Here is a 22127-nt window from a genome sequence, read left to right as displayed (position 1 = left end):
TAGATAAAACATATAAATCAATGTATTGTGTGTTTGTTTGTACGAACGAAACCTGGAATGACATTTAATTTTCTTACTTCAAATCACGTCACTAGCCCCCTCCCGCAACACAGTCTATTGTCTATTGTCCGTTAGTGATTCCTTATTGAGGGGATTACTATAGCCACCAATGTACTTCTATCTCGCGACGATGCCACCTTATATTATATATTGACGGTCAAACACGATGGTTACGTGAAAAATCTTTGAAATTAGTAAACGACTATAGATTATCTTCTGTTGTACGCACAATCTCCAACAACAATCTTACGACGTCACAGACACGAAATCTAAAGTAGGCGTTTTAACCACTACGTTACAAAATGAGTTTTCTTTCCATTCGATGGAGGCAAGTTGAATTGAGGATAATTTTCTTTCCTTGTGTCGAGAAAGATCACAAAAGGCCTTCCCTTATTCACTGGAATGATCTATTCGGAATGCTTCTAGTTATTGTCGGTATATAGCGAAAATGCATATGAACTTTTAGCAGTAGGAAAGCTTAATAGTTTTGATGGATGATGTGAATATTTAACGCACGGAGAAGCGTGAAACGACGTATTGTAGGGTTAGTTTGTTCAGTCGTACTGCAAATTCGAAATATGATCCACTTATAGCCAGATGTCAAAATTTTGTGAAATATCACACACCACAAAATGTAAAATGTTTAAATGTATTCAAGACTATTTTTGGGCTGTCTGAAAAATTCACATCGGACCAAAGGATCTTTACATTGAAAGGAACTCAGCCCACATATCTAGTTACCTTCTAAGCACATTTAGATATACTAATTTTCTTTCTAAAATAAAATAAAAGGAAAAAATGGAAAAGACTGCAAATGTGGATAGATGGAACGAACGTACTGTCATCTAATAAACGTCTTGTAGTTATTTCTAGAAGGAACGGTTGTATTAATGACATCCTCAGTAGAGATGATGTAATATATGGATTCATACAAAAACAGCCGTATTTTAAACAATGATTTAGAATTCTAAGTGGACATAGTGACCGTAATGAGAATAAAGATGAATATTTAAACATACAACTCAACGTCTTGTGTTTGTATATTTGAACCCGAGTTGAATAGAACCATGGGCTCTTTCGTTTTAGAGTCCATGATAGAACTAAGCCCACTAGGTGGTGGTGTAGGAAGATACCAGGAGGCCATTCCATTCTGATATATTCTAGTGTCGTGGCTGTCGCAAAAACAAAGTCTAATATTTACAGATTGCTGCCTGCTCTCAATATTGTGTAACAATAGCAACGGATGTTGTTAATGCCATGATTGATAACTTTGAGGCCGCAGAGTGAAATAAACACAAAACTTTGAATTGTATTTTTATATATTAATCTTTATTCTAATTACAGTCATCACATTCAGTGCATTCTTATGAAAATACGGCTGTTTCTATGAATCACATCTCTACAGAGGATTTCATAGATTCAACCGTTTCTTCTAGAAATAACTAACAAGATGTTTGTTTAATGACAGTAATTGAAGATTAGTTCATTGTGTCGTCGATTAACTGCCACATTGTCCACGTGAATCACAAGTTCGTCGAGCAATTCTCTCTAAAGTAACATCCAGATTCGCATTTTCATCTTCGGCTACAGCCATGGCGAGAAACGCAAAAACTCCATAAAGCACAATATGGCCTAATACGTGACCTGCAATAAACGTAATATATGTACTTCTATCATAGGTGGCATTTATTATACCCTAAAACAACATCAACGTTTAACTACCCGGTGACAACCTCTAGGTCAATATATATCAATAAGGCCCACCGTGCATTCAGTCGCCGGTTCCCAAAAATTCAGCCGATAATTGCTCGAATGATTTCTAGGTCGAATGACAAAGAAAAACTCGAAAAAAGAAAGTCCAATAATCATAAGTTGCTGCCTCTGCTCTCAGCTGCGTGACAATGGCAACGGATGTTGGTATTTCTATGATTTGATAACTTTAAAAACGAACGATGAGTGAAATAAACTTAAAACATTCAATTTTAACATAACACGCCATAGAATCGTAGCAAATGTCACTACGAGTGTCATTCGTACAAATAAACGCAATACGTCAATTTTTTATCATGTTATTCATTCATCTTTATTCTAATTACAGTCATCACATTCAGTACATTCTTATGAAAATACGGCTGTTTCTATGAATCACATCTCTACAGAGGATTCATTGATACAACCGTTTCTTCTAGAAATAACTAACACTGAGATGTTTTTTTTTTAATGACAGTAATTGAAGATTGGTTCATTCTTCCATCTATCCACAATTGCATGCTCCATTATGATCACATCGAGCAATTCTCTCTAAAGGTGTTTCATTATTTTCAGCGACCGCCATGGCCATTACAGACGCAATAAAAAGTGCAAGACGCAAAACGTTTCCTGAAATGTATAGAGTCGATTGATGAACAGTGACAGTGCGCTATTTTGTAGAAATAAAACAATTTTGATAAGTTTAGGTAGACTTTTACATATGTTCGAGCCAACCACCGCGGTAGTAGTATTAGGGTCTCCTCACTGACCGGTTTCCCGGTTGGTCGGGGTCCATCTTTTTAACAAGGTTCTGCAACTGAGGAACATCAAGATGACCACCTCTAAATCTATCAGAACCATACGATTAAGACCCCGCGCACTCTCGCAAATACCATCGGGGCCCGGGTCCACAGTTGTGAGTTACTGTTAACTCAGCGAGTTAAATCAGCTCATTTCCAATCATATAACTTTAAAGGTCATATTCAATTTAGAACTGTGGATCTGAATCCAGATCACTAAGCAATAGCCAGCCACGATACGACGAACTCGACAAAAAAAAAAATCCAACCACAAAAAAAAACGATCGTTCAGATAATATACATGTTACCAGGACATAGCTTAAGTTAAAATTTAACTGTTTAGACTGGAGTTGAAACAATAAAAATGATCTGTTTCGACCCGAATGTTAACGGTAAGTGACAACTTGGAACCTGGATCTAGAATACTTACTGATCATTGTACAGCAGATACTTGTAGAAATCGCTCCTATATTGATGACACGAAAATTGAAATAAATTACAAATTCAATTAAGAACCATCAAGTGGCCCAAATAGATCCAGGCATTTTATACGCTTAACCCAAAATACAATCACAGGACTCGTCTCACCTGACCCGCTACAGCGAGCAGTCCAGACTCGTTTCACCCGTTCCGCTACAGCGAGCAGCCCTGACTCGTCTCAACTGACCCGCTACAGCGAGCAGTCCTGACTCGTCTCACATGACCCGCTACAACGAGCAGTCCAGACTCGTCTCACATGACCCGCTACAGCGAGCAGTCCAGACTCGTTTCACCCGTTCCGCTACAGCGAGCAGTCCTGACTCGTCTCACCTTACCCGCTACAGCGAGCAGTCCTGACTCGTCTCACTTGACCCGCTACAGCGAGCAGTCCAGACTCGTCTCACATGACCCGCTACAGCGAGCAGTCCAGACTCGTTTCACCCGACAGCGAGCAGTCCTGACTCGTCTCACCCGACCCGTTACAGCGAGCAGTCCTGACTCGTCTCACCTGACCCGCTACAGCGAGCAGTCCTGACTCGTCTCAACTGACCCGCTACAGCGAGCAGTCCTGACTCGTCTCACCCGACCCGCTACAGCGAGCAGTCCTGACTCGTCTCACCCGACCCGCTACAGCGAGCAGTCCTGACTCGTCTCACCCGACCCGCTACAGCGAGCAGTCCTGACTCGTCTCACACGACCCGCTACAGCGAGCAGTCCTGACTCGTCTCACCCGACCCGCTACAGCGAGCAGTCCTGACTCGTCTCACCCGACCCGCTACAGCGAGCAGTCCTGACTCGTCTCACCCGACCCGCTACAGCGAGCAGTCGGGACTCGTCTCACCTGACCCGCTACAGCGAGCAGTCCTGACTCGTCTCACCCGACCCGCTACAGCGAGCAGTCGGGACTCGTCTCACCTGACCCGCTACAGCGAACAGTCGTGACTCGTCTCACCCGACCCGCTACAGCGAACATTATGGCCTCGCCAAGTTGTGATATCTACATGTCTTTTACTTACGTGTTTGGTAGAACAACTGATTCGAGTCATGATCATCAGTTCTGACTCTTGGTTATATGGACCCACAGGCCTAGCGCAAGTGTTAGCTGACCAAACATAGACTTGAAGTGATCGATTTGATGAAGTGATCGATTTTTTTTCACTCCAATACGTTCATATAGTAAGTATATACGTCCATATTGTCTAGATTGAGTACCGGGTATAGACTGCTTGCATTTCAATGTCCATGTCAATCGCTGAATTGATCATAAAATAAGAATAGCTATATTGACGTTAGAAAATAGTTGGATGAGGGGCTGTAAACGAGTAACTCAAAACGACTGTTTTTGCAGTTTAATTTGAACAGATGAGCAGTTGGACTACGAAATGGAAATATGAATCCACGTTAACGTCAACTGTCAAATAAGGGAAAGTAAACAGAATTTGTAAAATATCACACCATTCTGTTAGTATGAAATATTCATTTCAAAACACATTTTTGGACTGAATTTGGGACGTTCAATCCATGGCATTCAATCTACATAACACGTAAACTATAGAACTCTTCAACAAATGGTTTATTTTTTGAATAATATATAATAAAACAACTATTAATTGTATATCTAATGAAGAACAATAGATTGTTGAATATCTCTGTGTCTGTGATTCATACCAACAATAATAATCTATTTACTGTATTTGAACATATCGAATGCGACATGACGTCTTTTAAGTTCAGTTAAACTCGCCTTAAGTCATAGCGTGTAGTTGGGACGATTATTGGGTTCAAAACTTATCCAAATGACCACTCACACTTTAATGAATTGGTTTGAATATAGATAGATATTGAAACTCAAAAAGGGAGATAGATAACGAATCGAGCGAGTTCAACTGCACAGGATTTTGTCAAGTTTGCATCATTGACCAGAAGAGGAAGTGTTTGCTATGTGTTCCACGAATTCGGTTTATGATATTACCTCCTACCTCGCGATACATTATAGCTATTCATATGAATGACGTCTAACTATGTTGTAAGTGAATATTGAGTCTTGAAAGTATCTTCACGCCAGGTGGCGCGCTGGTAGTCGATATCATACTTTGACCAAAAATGGTTACAATATTGTTCTTTTTACATCGCAATTTGACATTTTGTTAACATGCAGATTGTATGGAGAAGTCGTGTTGTTAAAAAGTTTGACGTCTGACTTCATGCGACGCCTGGTAATTAACATTATGCTTTATTCAATGGACAAATTCGAGAAATTGTAAAAACTTCTTATTATCTACAGCGAGAAGCAGAAATGATGTTTTTAGTAAATGATGTTTCTTAAATACTGAGATCAATTATCAAGCTTTTTAAAAGTGCTTTTGTATTTTGCAGGCATAAAACACTGATAATATCTGTTGGTGACAAGAAGATTGAAATATCTAAAAAACGTTCATCATATCGTAATAGAATAAATTCTCTCTCTCCCTCTCTCCTTTAACCAACCTCTCTCATTCACCTCACTCCAATCTTGTGTCCTTTTCTAAGCTAACACCCTACGTACTGGACCCAATTCTACAGTTTTGACCTAGTTCAACAGTTGTGAGTTTGAATTTGACTCTAGGGTGCAATAATTGGAAATGAATCTTTACAATAATTCAAATTTCAAACTTAACCCAAAACTGCCGAACCAGGTCCAGGGGCAGGTTCCACATTCGAGACTTAAGTGATCTTGAATCTTCAAGACTGGTCTTGAGTCTAAGCCTTGACTGTGGAACCGGGTCCAGATGTCTATATGAAAGAGAACTGATAAGATATTACATAGTTTTGTTGATTGAAAGAATTACAGTTTGTGAGATCTTCGATCTTGAATATGCTCTTCTAAAGTGGAAAGTTAGAAATATTGAATTCACGAGGAATGTCGCTGCCGACGCTGGAAATATTATACGTATGATAATTATGATATCGAAAATGGACACCTATATAGATAAATCATTATGCATTCTCCTCAGCAGAGGTTTCTATCAAGAAAAAAAAACATGGACGATGAAGCCTAGATTGAACCCGAAATTCTAAAACAGTTTAAACGATTACTGGATATATCAAAACCTGACCGGCTTATGAGTCGGTTTATTCGGATTCGGTTGAGGTCGAATCGTATCGTTGCGCATGTCCGAACTGATTATCGCGACTGTTTGTTCTTTTTGCGACTGCGCCGGATTCAAATATCGACCGTTGTAACTGCCATCGTCAGACGTCTTTCGATAATGTCGATCATCCGTGGTCAAATGATGATTATCCGTGATTAATAACTTCCCAGCCGATGAAGTAAAACGATCCGAACTTTTGCTCGTCGATCGATGCTTCTTAGATTCCCCCCTGATGCCCGGTTTATTAGTACGATTTCCGCCGCTGCGATCCGAACCTTTCCGATCGCGGAAACTCGTCCCGAACGTCGACGAAGGTCGCCGACTGCCCGGCATTATCATGTCCTCCATATCGTCCGTTTCGTAGCCCATATTGTCGTTTAGAAAATCATCGATAGGCTGCATAGATACCGAGCCTACGTCGAAATCGCTGAAATCTTGTTGAATCTTAATACTACGCAAAGTCAAACCTTGCTCGGTGAATTCGCCGATATCGTCGAGCGACGCGTTATCCGCGATATAGTCGTGTTTCATTCGACGCCGTAGACGAAGAACAAAATGAGTGGCTCCGATCATTACCATAATTACTATTCCGACTCCTAATACTATCGCTGATGTTACCCATATAACGTTTAACAGTTCCTCGCTGGCCCTGTCACCTGCATGAAATAATCAACAAATAATTAGAAATTCATTCGATTTAGTGAATATTCCAATAATTCTAATTAAGCAATGGGGTCGTTTTGAGTTCACTGTTCTATTGATGTGTTTCGAGGTGAAACGACACGCAGTAAATCTACATGGGTTCCACGTCCTGGGATTTATTTCGTAGTACCTGCCGCATTATGGGCACGAGTAGCTTACGTAATCTTAATTGAAAGTTGTGATCGCAGGCAGATATTGAGCTCTATGGCCCACACATAACATCATAAATTGGTCCGCCTTATAAAGTTTTTTGTGGTATAGATTACACGTTTGTATGAATTTGTGCTGAAAATAAATAATTTTTCAGGACTTAAGGACCAAAAATGGGCAATATTTTTGATACAAACTGAGAAAGTATCAAAACATTTGAGAACGCGTTCACGGATTCATCGCTATATCAACCATTAAGAAACGCTGAAAGACTGTTAATGTTGTTTAAAGATATTATAAAATCCTACCCTAAGAATAAGCAAAGGTAAACCGAACAGTCTGAGAGATGATAATTATTTGAGAAATGATAATTTGCTTGAGATGATAATCTATTCGACATTTGGACTTAGACTAGTCATCTTCAGATATACTTCAAACATCTGATTAAATTATTATAGATAAAGGAAATATTTCGGACTCGTCGCATCCTTAGTGTGGAATTTTATATTTCCCTCAATATTGTGTTTCAACGTTCTTGAGCCCCTGGGTTCAGGCGTCCCGGCAAACGCTTTTTCGATAGTACATTGCACATTGCGGTCATATCTCAATAACACATCGTACCAAAATGATATTATGGTGCAGGTACACTGCTGTATTCTTAGTGATGAAGACAGTTGTTTCGCCTTCCCCACGCGTTTTTTATTATCTCTTACCTAAACCGAATAAACTGTATTGTTTTTCGATTTGAACGATGACGGTCGTTGATGACGACTTGGCGGTGCTTGTTGTGATTGGATGATTCGCTGTCGTATTGGGTGACGTCACATTTGACATGACACATATCGATGAACGCCTGCATAGAATATAATATAGACTCAGATCCCGATCACTTCTAATCCACTTATACGGATGTTTCCAGTTTTGTGCCTTACTGCAGTATCACAGTATCTCACCTGCTAGAAAGAAACCAGAAAACTAACTTGAAGTTTTATTGAAGCCTTGAAAAATAACACATATATTGCGTAATATTGTTGACAATAAATAATATAATATAAATCTTATGATACTATTATGATTTAAGGATCAATAGTAATAATAATTATTATAATTTGTATTATCATCACTGATATTATCATTTCCAATTTGGTTTCTATGTAAGGTAATTATCATCATCATTATATTGAATTATTATGTCTATCACGCTGCACCGTGCAGCTGCACTGCAAAAGGTTCCAGTGAAATCGTCCTGTGGATCAAGAATTTTTGCAGAAGATATCTTTACTTAGTATTTTACTAAATCCAATCAAAATATATGGGACCTGTATTGGTTGGTATCCGCAACTGGTATCATACTGAGCTTTATTTGTAAACGTAACACACGGGCGTAAATGCATTTTACTTAAGCTCATATCACTTTGAACGCCTTGTATATTCTAGTTAATCGAAACGGATTAGTTGGACAGAAACAAACATAATAAAATGATTGATTCGCTCAAACGTCGCAGTATCAGATACACGTTTAGAGTCACGGCATCGACCGAGGAAAGCTTTATATACAATCTACACAGTCGTATACTACTGATCGCAGATTCCAGAGGAGTCAGCTACACTCATTTCCGAAACTATGATTAGGGCGAATAAGTCCCGCAATAAAATCTATTTTACGCTCGAGTCAAATAATCATGGTCGACAATTGAATCCAGTTTCGCAGTTGTGAGTTAGGGTTAACTCTGTGTTAAAATCAAAATGGGGTCGAATCTTAATTCGCAACTGTGGAACTGTCGGGGTAGGGGTCTGAATTATCCTTATTCGTGTTGCTTTTTTACACACACGCACACGCACACATACCCTGCAGTTTCATATCCTCAGCTCGTGTACGAATCGCATCGTCTCACTATCGACCCTTAGGCCATAATTCAGTTACAAAAAAGTTGTTCGTCAGCTAAAAATCTGAAAGTAACGAATATGTGTATAGACGACATTTCATCATCGATTTCATTAGATTCAATCATTTTCACACACACGAAAGCTTTGTGGTGGCTGCGGTTTCTGAAATAGAAAATACGTGGTCGTATGGCGAACGATTGATATTATTCTATATTCAAAGTAACGGTTTCAGGATTATATCTGATCCAGTATTCCTGGGCCCAGTTTCACAAAAAGGTTTATCTCTTAAATCGATTTAATTTCTTCATCAATTCAGTTCATCTTAAATCGATTGAGGCCTTAATCCCTTTTGTGAAACTGGGTCCAGATGATTAAAATTTGGATAAGTCAAAACGTCGAAATAAACTACACCTAAATGAATCTTTTCGAACTACTTATCGTTTTGAATAAAGGGATGTTATCATGGGTATGGGACATGACTGCAAAAAAGTTGGCTAGAAAATATCGGTTGTTCAATCGGTGGTCGTACGGTTTTTCTGGCACCGTTGGAAAGACATACATCTACATATCGTTACAGCACGAACTGATCGAGTTCCACCAGTATAACATCAGTCTACCCGACGACGTGGTATACGATGATTAAATAGTTCGCGTTATGATGTGATTTTATTAGTCTCAAGTTCAAAATAATTAACGGTTATACGTCGTTAAGTTCGTCGACCGTCTTTTTATAGAATTATGGGCAATTTAACGGCGTCTGATGAGTAAGTAGATCGTTGTAATTCACCCACGGGAGGGAATCAATCCGCGGCACTACTGTCTATGCATAAATACACGAGCCATGCGGGTGCTGCTGGTGCTGGTGTATTCACTGAGGTCGTCTTAGTCGTCGTCATAAGAAACCATTCGTTTAAAGCGGTTCGTATTACAAAATGACGTCAGCGAGTAACGATAGACTCGGAGATTCAGCGATCATTACAACAAGGGACTTATAGAGGATGCCGCTACCGAATGGGATTCGGAGATTTAGTAACGACGAGGGACGCCGAGCATGTTCGCATTTCTGAACAGCCACATTCTAGTTCGATTATGTCGTAAACGAATCCCGTGACGGCATAGTTTCTGGTTTCCAAGCTCTCCCCTTCACCCAGTGAACAAGGATTATATAGCGCCGTAGAACAACTCAGGATCGGGTGAACCTGTGAAACACTCAACTGCTGATAATGCCCTGAGATTGCACTCAGTTGGTTGTGGAGTGAAAACATGTTTTGATCAAACTTCCTCTCAAAAGCGTCTGTCTCTGAAAATCAAAACAATAATTGTGTGTAGGTTTTGAAGGGATGCATGGGCTATTTGGTACATACGTAACTTGGTTCCAACAACCCACGAGTTTTCCTAAATGTATCTGATCTTATATGAATTCTCTGAACGATAACTAGTCCGAGCATTTATTTTGCAGCAGTGCCTTGGTATAATGTATAATCAGTCAGAAGGGTTGGAACTTTTTGGCCATAATTTCGATCATTTTCGACAATCGAAAAAACGGTTTGCACAACATGGCGTCTAAGGTATAAGATCTAGTATATTGTAGGCGTTGCTTGTTTTTTGATTGCCAGGGCTGCTTGCGATGATTATTTTCCCTAAGGATCAGTTCCCCCTTCAGCTTTACGTGATCGGCATTCCGTCATTCAGATCGCCTAGATTTATACCGTGTACCGATAATAGGTCTGTCACACACGCACAACCGTCCGTAAATTATCTTGGGATTCGGTTCTCTCCGATGATACGTGTCTATATGAATTGATGTTGACTTCCAAGGTCAAATTAGATTTAGAAACACGGTGGTCAAGAAAAAGGTTTGAACCTCGATAGGTTCAGGGGCCGGTTTTCTAGTCAAGACTTAAAGTCGAAACGTTGAACTATTAAGACCGGTCTAAACTATTGTTATGTAGATCGGCTATAGAACTGATGGTTGTAGACTGGTCTAAAATCTCAACTATACAGGGCTTCCAACCTCTGAAAAGTGCTGTCAAATAGATCGAATTTTCTTTCATTGACATTTTATTGAATGAATGAAAATAATTCAAATTAGTAATCAGTAATCAATAACGAGATCATCAGTAACATTTTTCACATTTCAGTACGCATGAAAAAATGAAATCAGTATCTCTCGTTATAAAATAGTAACAAATACTGAAAATCAAGAACTGGCAGCTCTGGCTATACGACTGCAAGAAGAAGATGACAGTGATTTCTGCGCGGTATTTCTTGTGTCGCACGGTAGCTTTCAAAAGGTTACTGGTTTAAGCCCACTCTATACAAGTAGACAGATGAAGGGAATGGTTGATACGTCTTATATTGAGATTACGCGGAATCGAATTAGAGAAGGCTGACGTCAACACAAACCGATGACGTCGAATTAGGTCGCTGCTCATTCCTATACATGGATAGATATTGTACCGGTCAAATCAGTCAATCCGATAATCCATGTCTACACCCCCCCCCCACTCCCCCAGCACAGAGCTAAATCACTGGTTAACGCGTAGTTGAACTCGAAGTCCTTGTAATGAACAGGTCTAAAGGAAGTAATCTCGTCTCTCTCTTCGAACATGACGAACACAGACTTTTGACACACTTTCGAGCAAAAACGAAATTATTTTCCGGACTTCCTTAAGTATTTTCCGAGCCTTAACTCACGACCAATTCTTCAGATTCCATTCCGAGTTGCACAAAGAATGTCGGCGTCCTGATAATCCTTAAGACATCACAAATTATAGTTTGGCAGCATCCGAGAACATAGGTTCATTGAAAGTCTGATCATTTTCGTTGTTATCGACGAGTTTTGGAAGCAGCTTTATCTATATATCATTGTTATCATTATCATTGAAACGTAGGTCTGTAATTATCCATACGCGGAATGTATCCACAAAAACTAGAACATGATTTTCTTAGAAGTTTCAATGAAATTGAATGATTTAGTGCACAAACTTAACGTCCTTTTCTCGGCAACTTCAAATTGACGGAAAATTGGATTTCGCCATTTAAGGGTTTCATCAAGGATTTTACATCCTTGGTACTGCAACGAGAGGCGTTACTGTCGTAGATCGTAATTGCGATTTACTCGGCAAACAATCCGTATATCGGTGTTATAGTCTGTTCGACTCAATATTGACATGTGATTCCGGTTGCAAACCTTCTGAATTCGATCGAGTACACACTATATCGCTAATTACGCACGGATTCGCGCCGTGTGACTGTTCCGCCGAACTGCCCGGGTTTTTTTTTTGAAGAGCAGAAATGCGGTTCTTTCAACGAACAAGATGATTAAGCAGCGCGGGCATCACGTGAGTTTATGGTTTGAAGAAACAACTCGATATTCCACTTTGACTTACCGGACCCAATCCCAGAGTTCTCGATTTAACATTTGACTCGAGGGTTAACTCATTGGAAATTGAATAACTGCATTCAGCCCATGACTCACTTTACTGCGAAACCGGGTATTTCCAGGATGAATGATATATTTCAGGGCGTTTATATCAAATTTACCTTGATCACTATTCTCATCGATAGAAGAAAAGCGAGAGGGCGAGAGATAGGATCCAGTGATAGGGAGATTAGGGGAACGAGAGGGAAGAACGATGAGAGGAGAGAGATGGAATGAGGGAAGAAGAGAGGGAGAGAGGGAGAGGAGAGAGAAGAGTGAGAAAGAGGGGAGATGAGGGAGAGAAGGAGGGGGAGAGAGAGAGAAATGAGAGATGAGGAGAGAGATGGAATGAGGGGAGAAGAGAGGGAGAGAGGGAGAGGAGAGAGAAGAGTGAGAAAGAGGGGAGAAGAGGGAGAGAAGGAGGGGGAGAGAGAGAGAAATGAGAGCTTGGCTACGAAATGCGTCGACTTATATCCATGGTTACCGAACGACGAAGAAGCGCCCGCGGAGAGATGATTGCTTCAGGACTCTCTTCAATCAACATCGATCCCTGACAACAATGTGTAAACCGCAAAACAACATCAAACTGTTCTCAATATACGCATTATTTGTTCATACGTCTATAGGAGGAATGGGCGTCGTAAAGATTCGAGTAAGTCGAGTAAGCTTTAATGTTTCGATGTATTGATTCGAAGTTAACTGATACACTTGATTTTACGATGACAGACGATATACGATACAAACGTAAATCCGTTCAATATTCATATCTGTAGGTTCAGTTACATTTAACCCCTCAAGGTCGCGCGTTGGAATACGATTCGAGGGTGCGCTATATAGGTGTGCTAGCATGCATCGATCTATCCGTATATGGTGCATACTTTGAAAACAAAATACGTATATATTTATAAACAGCAGCAGTATGAGTTATGATTCTCGTTTGATTCATAGATATTCAGATATCCACGACACACCCAAAAGTCAAAAACAGATCTACTGTCGATGCAGAGATGAGAGTCTTTTCATGTTTAACCCTTTCAGTGCTGACTTATTAATACCCTAAAGTGCTGGAGATAATTTGAAAAATTCTTTAAAATTCCACCCTAGTGTGTTGAATAACAGGAATAGCACTATAGTGCGTCTACACTGCGGCGCGGTGTATCGTTATTCACTAATATTTTACTATGTTTGACAGGTGCTGCCATCTTTCAAGAGAGATAATTAGTAATTACTAATTAAATCAATACACCGCAGTGCGGTGTACTAGCAAAATCCATCACTGATTCGTACACCGCACTGCGGTGTAGACGCACTGAAAGGGTTAAACTAATATTTCATCTTCCGATTTTCAATTGTTTTTCTTCTTTGCCTTCGGTTCGATTGTATATCTATTTTCTCTTATAAATGATGCTTGAAATAATGCAGATTTCATATTTGATTTCCATATATCGAACGACATAAAACTATGGTAGCTGATTCGGGCCATACTAAAAATAATTTCTGTACAGCTAGGGGAACGATGAAAACAAATCTCGCGCGAGAGTATTCAAAAAAACATTTTGGTTGGAAAAATCTTTATGAACTGAACAGCGAGAAAACCCCAAACTTTTACAATTCTCGCGCGAGAGAACCGAAAGTTTTGAATTCTCGTGCGAAGAATAACAAAAAACGGGCCAATGTGAAGATTTCTTAAATTGTTCTAAAAGGGAAGGGTACTTTGTGACAGATGCTTTAGTCGATTTACCTATAGACTGCGGGTTACTCTAGTTCTAATACCATCAAAACGGTGCACGATCGCAGAGCGGTCACTCACTTATATGCTGATACTGATGCTGATTTACAAGTACGAAGCATATACATGTTATAAGGTAATAAAAAGTTAAGAGCTCATTCGGAAGAGGGCAACTCAAAAACATTTGAGGGTCTTGAACAAGACCTACGAGATACCCTGGATACAAACTTGCGAACTAACTGCTCATCTTAGCGAATCAAAATTAACGACTCGCATCGCGGTGTAGTAATTTACCCCTTAGACTATACTAGATTCAGAAGAGAAAATAATATACACGTTATGGTCAGAAGCTGTGTGAATTCCTCTCTGGTGGAAACGGTTTCGGTTTTATGCGTAAACGGACAGAAATGGGCGATAAACCGCGCCGTAAAGAGGAAACGTTAATGTTTAAATATAGAGAGGCTCTTGATCTTATCTCCGCGACGAAATGCTCCTTTCAACGTAAGATATCGCGTTCGACCATTGCCGTCCGTGACGCTAATGATATTTGATCACGGTTATCGCTCAAGAGAACCAGAAATTGCTGGGCTGTTAGCGTCGTTTCCATGGTAACCGATACATCAGAATGTGTAGATAGGACGTCGGCGAGGAATCGACAATTTTAACAAGAAAAGCTTCAGAAAGCTTCGGGGAGCCGGAATGATCATATTTTATTGCGTAGCATGATAGCTTTTCGGGTCTTAACGAAAAGCGTCGTCGGTTTGTGCCGCGAAGATTTAATCAATCGCGTGAAACTGTTTTGACGCCGTTAATAAAATAAACAGCTTGTTTTCAGCGGGGAAAGCGTTTATAGGCTTTCTCTTTACTGAACATTAATTAAAAACAATGCGTCGATATCAAATACCTTATTAGCGCTAGTTTTATTTTTAGATAATAAGGTTAAAACCAGTCTCCTGAGGGTTTAACCTAATTATCTATTCTAAATGTGGCTACTTTTCTTCTAAACATGTTTAAGTTAATTCTTAAGATGGTACTGTCGGTATTTAACCCTTTGTCCGCGTTTACCGTGAAACGGTGGCCATCAGTTTTACTCGATAGGTTGATGTAAGATATTTGCAGATAACTACAGATTGAAATATCATTTTCTTCAACAGCTCATTGATAATATCGTTTTATGATATCAGATATTTTGTTAACATTCCGAATCCGTGTTTTAACGACAAAATAAAATCCAAATGATTAAATATAAGATAAAAAGTGAAATCTTTAGTTGCTTCCTTGAACTAAAATGATTTGTATCAAAGCGTCGACAGTCAACTTCAGGAATACCGTATAAAAATAGGAAGTCCGATGAATATTTGTTTGCTATCTTAATGTGGGATTTGATTTTGTATAAGATGTCTGGTTCGAGCATTAACGCGAGGTCCGTTAAACCTATTACCTGATCGTGCTTTATCTCTTCATCACGAGTATCGTCGTGTTATTAACTGAATTTCGATCGAGTCTGCGCCCGAAACTGCGATTTATCGATAATTCAAATTACGCGACCATAAAACTACGCGCAATGAATTCACCCGCTAATAACCGATATATACGGACCTCATTTCCTAATCCTTACAATTCATCGGACTAAATATCGGAAAATTACATTTCAATAACGACAGCGGTGGAAATAAAAAGAGAAAATCAACAATAAATTCAGAAAAAAAATGAATAGTTCTAAGGTAAAACTGAAATATATATTCCGAGCAACGTGTCGGCTTAATACTATCAAAACCATCATCAGACGTCGCACGAAATATATACCAGTTTTACACCTCAGAAATATTCATTTTTTGGCTGAATCTATTGTTCGGTTTCTCTTGTTATTCTTACTCAGATATTGTGTATCTACTCGACTCAACGGTGGTAATCACGATGCAACAAAGTGTTCGTGTTGTGATAATACATTTTGTTTTTATGAATGCGTATTGATATATATATATATATATATATATATATATATATATATATATATATATATATATATATATATATATATATATATATATATATATATATATATATATATATATATATATATATATATATATATATATATATATATATATATATATATATATATATATATATATATATATATATATATATATATATATATACATACATACATACATACATACATACATACATACATATATATATATATATATATATATATATATATATATATATATATATATATATATATATATATATATATATATTTCAATGTAAATCCATGAGGTTTATTTCTTGTATTCTATTCAGGCTCAATAAATCGTATTGATTAGAACTACTAATTTCTAGACAATGATAGTCTTTATAGAACACTTTCGAACTACATCCTAGTAGTCATCTCCAAGAATGATGTATTGCCCAGAGAGAATGTTTATTCATTAATTCTGTAAAAAATTTATACGAAAAATAAATATATGATGTTTTCCTGGCGATGGCACTACATGTATAGTCGTTATATCGAATACTAGCCCGAGGAAAAATTTCGGGCTCTTTTTATTTTGTATCGTGGAATAATAATATACATTAAAGATGGTGGTAAGTGTTTTTATAGACTGTGGTAGCTTTTGATTGAAGCTCTAATGAGTTTATTTAAAGCGTTTTGCGCTCGTGTATATACAGATTATACCACTGTCTATATCATACGGTTAATAGATACGACGCTGGTAAATGCACGCCCTCCGAGGTAAACAAAGTAACGATAAAATTGTAGATTTTGCCACAAGTGATTTAAGTATATCCTGTGAAATACTATAATCACGTTGTTTTGGTTTGAAGTGCTGCACGAGACTTGTTTATACCGAATGATAGAAGAGAAAATTAGCTTTTTTAGAATTATTACGTATATATATATCAAGTATTCCTGGAGATGACTAATCGTTACCTTACATATCATCGTAGAAATAAACCCCTAGCTCAAGGAGATAACCGCTAAAACACGGACAATCAAAAAATCAAACGAAATTTACCAACCAAATAAATAACAGGGACAATCCCTATTTTCAGATCGAAAAAAGACGGACCCAAGAATGATTCATCGAGATAGGATTTAAAGAAATGTCTGTTAAGGCGGGCGTTTAGCATCGATTCGGGACTGCTTACGTCACTACACGATCAGTTGCATGAGTGCACGTAGTCGACTACGTTGTGGTTAGCGGCGGTGTGCAACTAGTCCCCATCAGTCTTTGCTCTAAAAGTGTGAATCTCGACGGGATATCGCTGGCGGTCGCAGAGAATCAACCTTATCTACGATTCTGGCAAATGTAGCCGTACCAAGATTCAGTCTATCATTCGTGTAATTCTATTTCAATAAACGAGACAATTGAATTTGACTTCGGAACGCACCGGGCGTGAATTCACGGATTAATGCGCGCGCGACGGTTTACCGCATCTTGTCATCGCTCATTGAATTATTGCGCTGATTAAATAAACCCGCGCGGTGCCGACGAGATCTACTCAACAGAGCGCGATGATTCTATACGAGATTGAAATCTCCTGTTCGAGAGAGAAGAGAAGTTTACCTCCAGACCCTTGATTGGCGCCACAAAAATATACAAATCAACTCCATATTCATTCTCGGGGGAATTGAAAATATCAGACTGTCTGGGAATCTACAGCGAAACGATTCAACTCATGAAAAGTCGATAGATTTGGCTGCGATATTGATTTTCCCGCTGTTCAGTTTGAGTGACGTCACGGTTGAGGGCGAAAACAGAAATAAGTAATAAATGTTATAAGTAGGTATTCATTATACATGAGACACTCGTGGGAACTGGTAATGGATTCGTGATCACTTCACAAACCGAGGAGGATGGAGACTTCTATATATTGGCTGCAGTCCATGAAAATAAATGGTTGTAAAGACATCACAGAACTAAACATCGTGGTGCTACCAGAAGCTATGATAAGACGTGGTAAGCCTTTTCTTCATTTATGAAGCCACGTCACGGTCTCCTAACAAAGGATCGGAGGATTTCCAAGCAGAGCAGACCTGCTACTAGGCTGCCCAAACTGTAGCAGAGGTAGTTGCTAGGACGTCACGAGTAGGGTACTCTTAGGGCCTTTAAATGAAGCTAACCTGCCCCTCCGCGGGCTGCACCGGTAGTGGCGGCTGAGGTCGTTGCCTGAACGTCACGAGTAGGGTATACGAGTGGATACTGGTAATGCATTCTTGATGTTCGGCATGTATTACAAGTAGTTTAAACTGACGAACCCCCGACTCTTCCAGCAAGTTATAGTTCGATGACACTTTCGGAGAATCGGTTTTCTAGTTAGGAATCTAGTCAGTCTAGTGATGATTGTAACGGGTAAGGTGTGGTATGTTTACGGGTACGAATTCTGCGACTATTAATTATTCAACGTCCAATGAGAAAAGATGGATTGATTGTCTTTGTTTCCTGTGACGGTTGCCTGGAATTTCTGACATGCACGAGAGATGAAAGTGTCATTATCTTCAGTTGTGTTGAGTTGATGAGTGCTATCACCGTTCACCATTAATTATTCACTGAGTAGTAGTGAGTACACGACTGGCTCCGAGCCTCAATACGGACAGGTCTGAAATCGAATTGAAAACTATCCATTCTGAATATGTTCAAAACAGCAAAACCCACACTCAGAACGAATTCGACTAAAGAAACAAAATATCATCAAGTATGGTAGAATAGTCAAACGTGGAGAACAGATGATAAGATCCACTAAAATGAAAAAAGATGATAAAATCCAGTATAAACAGAATTCAAAGTTCAAACTCAAGAATTTATTTGATAGAAAATACACGACGTTTCTCCCGTTGACTAAGGATCGTCATCGGGTATGAGAGATGTAAATAGTGGGTTCTTATCTTATCATTAAGTACTTTAAAGCAGAACAGAAAACTTATTCACAAAATCAGAGCTAAGCAATCGACGTCGTAAGTCGGTCGGTTCTCGTCACGTAGGTGCAGCCGGTAATTGCGAAAATTGTTTTGACGCACGCGTGTGGTGGTTATTGAAAAAAAAGTAGGCGAGAGATGACAGAAAAAGAATTTCCCTTATTTCCTGACGAATGTTTGAAGCAGACTCCGGATTTTCATTATTTCCTCGTCGTCGTCGCCAGTTCGTGCGTCTTTTTCTTGGCTATATATGAAATATCATCATGTTACACGCACCTTAGCGAACAATCAATTTATCATAGCTGTTCCCACTCAGGTAATAATCCTATCCTATTTTTCTGTAAAGATACCCGAGACCCTCTATAACGTGGACCCTGGAATTTTCGAATTCAACCCACGCGACTGTATAACCCGGGTTTATGAAACGTAGAACTTTTTTATCGGGCGTTTTTTCGAAGAAAATTAGAGAAATATATCTCAGACAAAATTTCACATCATGAAGTTTTATTTTCCTTTAGGAAAATTTATATTTGATATAAATTTCCATCAAAAAAAAAGTATTGTCATGATGTAAAATTGATATTCTATGTCATGTCTGGCGCAGTTTTTGATAAACTAGTAATGATGGTGCAATCCCTGGTGAATCTTGCCGATATATCGAGGCAGATAACAGATACCGATTGAGATATTTCGGACAAACACGAATTCCCAAAGAAGATAGGTCTCTACATAATGTAAAAGCATTAGTTGGTAATTTGTGTTATTTCTAACGCAGTTCCCGATAAAGTAGTATATGGTTGTGCAATCCCTAGTGGATTTTCAAAAGCAGTCAAAGCTTGTGTGTTTAATTTCTAGGCGGGTATATCGTCGTCGTCGTCGTCGTGTCAATGCTATTCAAATCGGATTATCATTCAATTGCAGAAACGTGTCGCGGCCTTAATTAGAAAAATTCAGGTCCAGCAACAGGATGGTAGCGACAAAATACACGAAACTGCAAACCTCCTCGGCGAAGTTGCTTCGTGACAAGCGCTAACACTTGTATAAACGCAAAACTAGATTTCATTATTTGAATCACGTATTGGTCCGATGTACCCATATATATAAATGCGTTTAATGTCGTACACATCAATTAAGTTAATTGATCAAATATCTGTCTATGCTTTCACTATCCAGTCACGATACCAATTCATGCAGACTGTGCAATCTTCACTAATACGATAGTAGCTAATGTCTATTTCAAATTGTTTGACAGTGTAAAATGGCTTGAAAAGCGATGTTTTAGGCAGGTTTTGGATTGGTCTCTACCGATTATGGATTTCCCCTTCTAGCCAGGCCCGTAGCCAGATTTAAAGTGTGGGGGTTATTTGATATAAAAGGGCGCTTTCTGGTTCCCTCTTATGCATGGAAACTGCCCTTTTTGCGTCAATGAAAGTGCCCTTTCGTGGAAAGTGTGCCCAAGGTAAAGAAGGAAAGGGGTTTAAATCAAATAAGTACCACTATCAGCCAAATGGAGGGTTAACCCCCCCTACGGCCTGCCTATTTCGGAAAAGCATAATCTGTAAAACCGATAGAAGATAGAAGCTGCCGCGAGAGAGCTTGTAATCCGGATTTGCAATTGTTGAGTCGGAAGATACGTTCAATCGAAACCTGCAGTTCAGCTGCCTATTTGTGCCGGTCATTTCAAGGCCTCGCAGTAGATATTTGATACCAGAATAATTGACTTCTTGAGTAATGGAACCCGGTGTTCGCTTTGAAACAGACAAGAGCCACACTCGGACGTTGAATAATGAATTAGATCCCACGATAAAAAAATTCACATAGATTAAAAACGGGGATTTTCCTTCATTAAAAAATTTGACCCGACCTTCGATTCGACGACCTGATGGCGAGGTTTTCTAGTGAGCTGGTTTTATTTATAAAGGTATGATCCACTGATCATTTAAGAAATTATAATCGTTTATTTGTCAGGGTTCACTGGGTTCACACACGCCAGAAATTATGAAAGAATGTCTTTGTTTCATTGCGGGCGCTTTTTCTTCCACGGCACGTTGATCATTTTTCGCGTATCAATATTGATAAACTACTTTAATCGTTTGCTACGTATTTCGTTTCACGGCTGATTTCGCCGCAAGATGAAATATGTATATACGCGTGTGTATTTGTAATCATACACCGATGTTGAAATGATATCCACGCAAATGTTTTCCCGCAGGGAAACATCGACGAGTATCGTTACGATTCTACGCGTGAAATTATTAATCATCATTACTCGCAATCATTTCACGTATCAGAAGACACGAAAATATGTGAAAGTTTGCAGTAGTTTCAGAATCTGTCAAAAAGTATGTGCGATAAATCTATTGCTACTTGTAAAAGTTCTCGACGATTTCATCGTGCACTCATACATTCTCTGATCATCTCATCGATGCAAGAAACAACGAAATCGTCGTTTGATATTCATATCGTTGATAGAAATTGACTGAACGGTCTCTTGATTAAAAGAAAGAGTGTTTATTACGTGTGTCGATTCCCCGATAAATAAAGCGAACTCGTCAATCAATTCATAACGCCTTCGACTGTGAAACATTTCAAATGATATCGATTCTCGAATAGGCTTTTCGCTGATGTGATTGAATTGCTCGATAATGTTTTAACGTGTCGTCAATGTAATCGACGATTTAATTTCTCTAATTTCAATCGCTTACCTTTGACTGATTTATCGTGTGAAATCCAAAACTGCGCCGTCGCGTGCTGCACCATACTCGAGCTGTTTACAACCGTATCTTTGTCGCTGCTGTTGCTGCTGCTGGTGGCAAGTGGCAGGGATGCAGCCAGGAGATGCCGATAATTCTACGGTGAAACGACCGTTTGACTACTACTAGAGACACATATTATCCAAATGTGACACTAGACATTACAACTATCGAAGCAATACACGACTTACGACTTGAAATAGTTCGGTCCTATTAGGAAAAGCGTGATTTCTTTCTGGCGTTTTAACAGTAACTTGTTACGACAAAATAATCAATTGTAGAAATAATTCATACATTCTCTTCGTAAATATAGAATTCGTAAAATGACCACGAAA

General features: G+C 39.0%; 1 long non-coding RNA gene across 1 annotated transcript; it reads right to left on the bottom strand.

Annotated features, from left to right (window-relative positions):
- Positions 1 to 2301: 2301 nt before the first annotated feature.
- On the bottom strand, positions 2302 to 4245 carry LOC141907668 (uncharacterized). The gene is made up of 3 exons (XR_012619533.1): positions 4106 to 4245; positions 3040 to 3075; positions 2302 to 2439 (listed from the first exon to the last, which is right to left on the bottom strand). It is a non-coding gene; the product is annotated as an uncharacterized LOC141907668 (long non-coding RNA).
- Between the last annotated feature and the right edge of the window lie 17882 nt (positions 4246 to 22127).

The sequence above is a fragment of the Tubulanus polymorphus genome, chromosome 6, assembly GCF_964204645.1.
Source record: "Tubulanus polymorphus chromosome 6, tnTubPoly1.2, whole genome shotgun sequence".
Classification (NCBI taxonomy): domain Eukaryota; kingdom Metazoa; phylum Nemertea; class Palaeonemertea; order Tubulaniformes; family Tubulanidae; genus Tubulanus; species Tubulanus polymorphus.
This window is presented reverse-complemented; position numbering and strand designations above follow the sequence as displayed.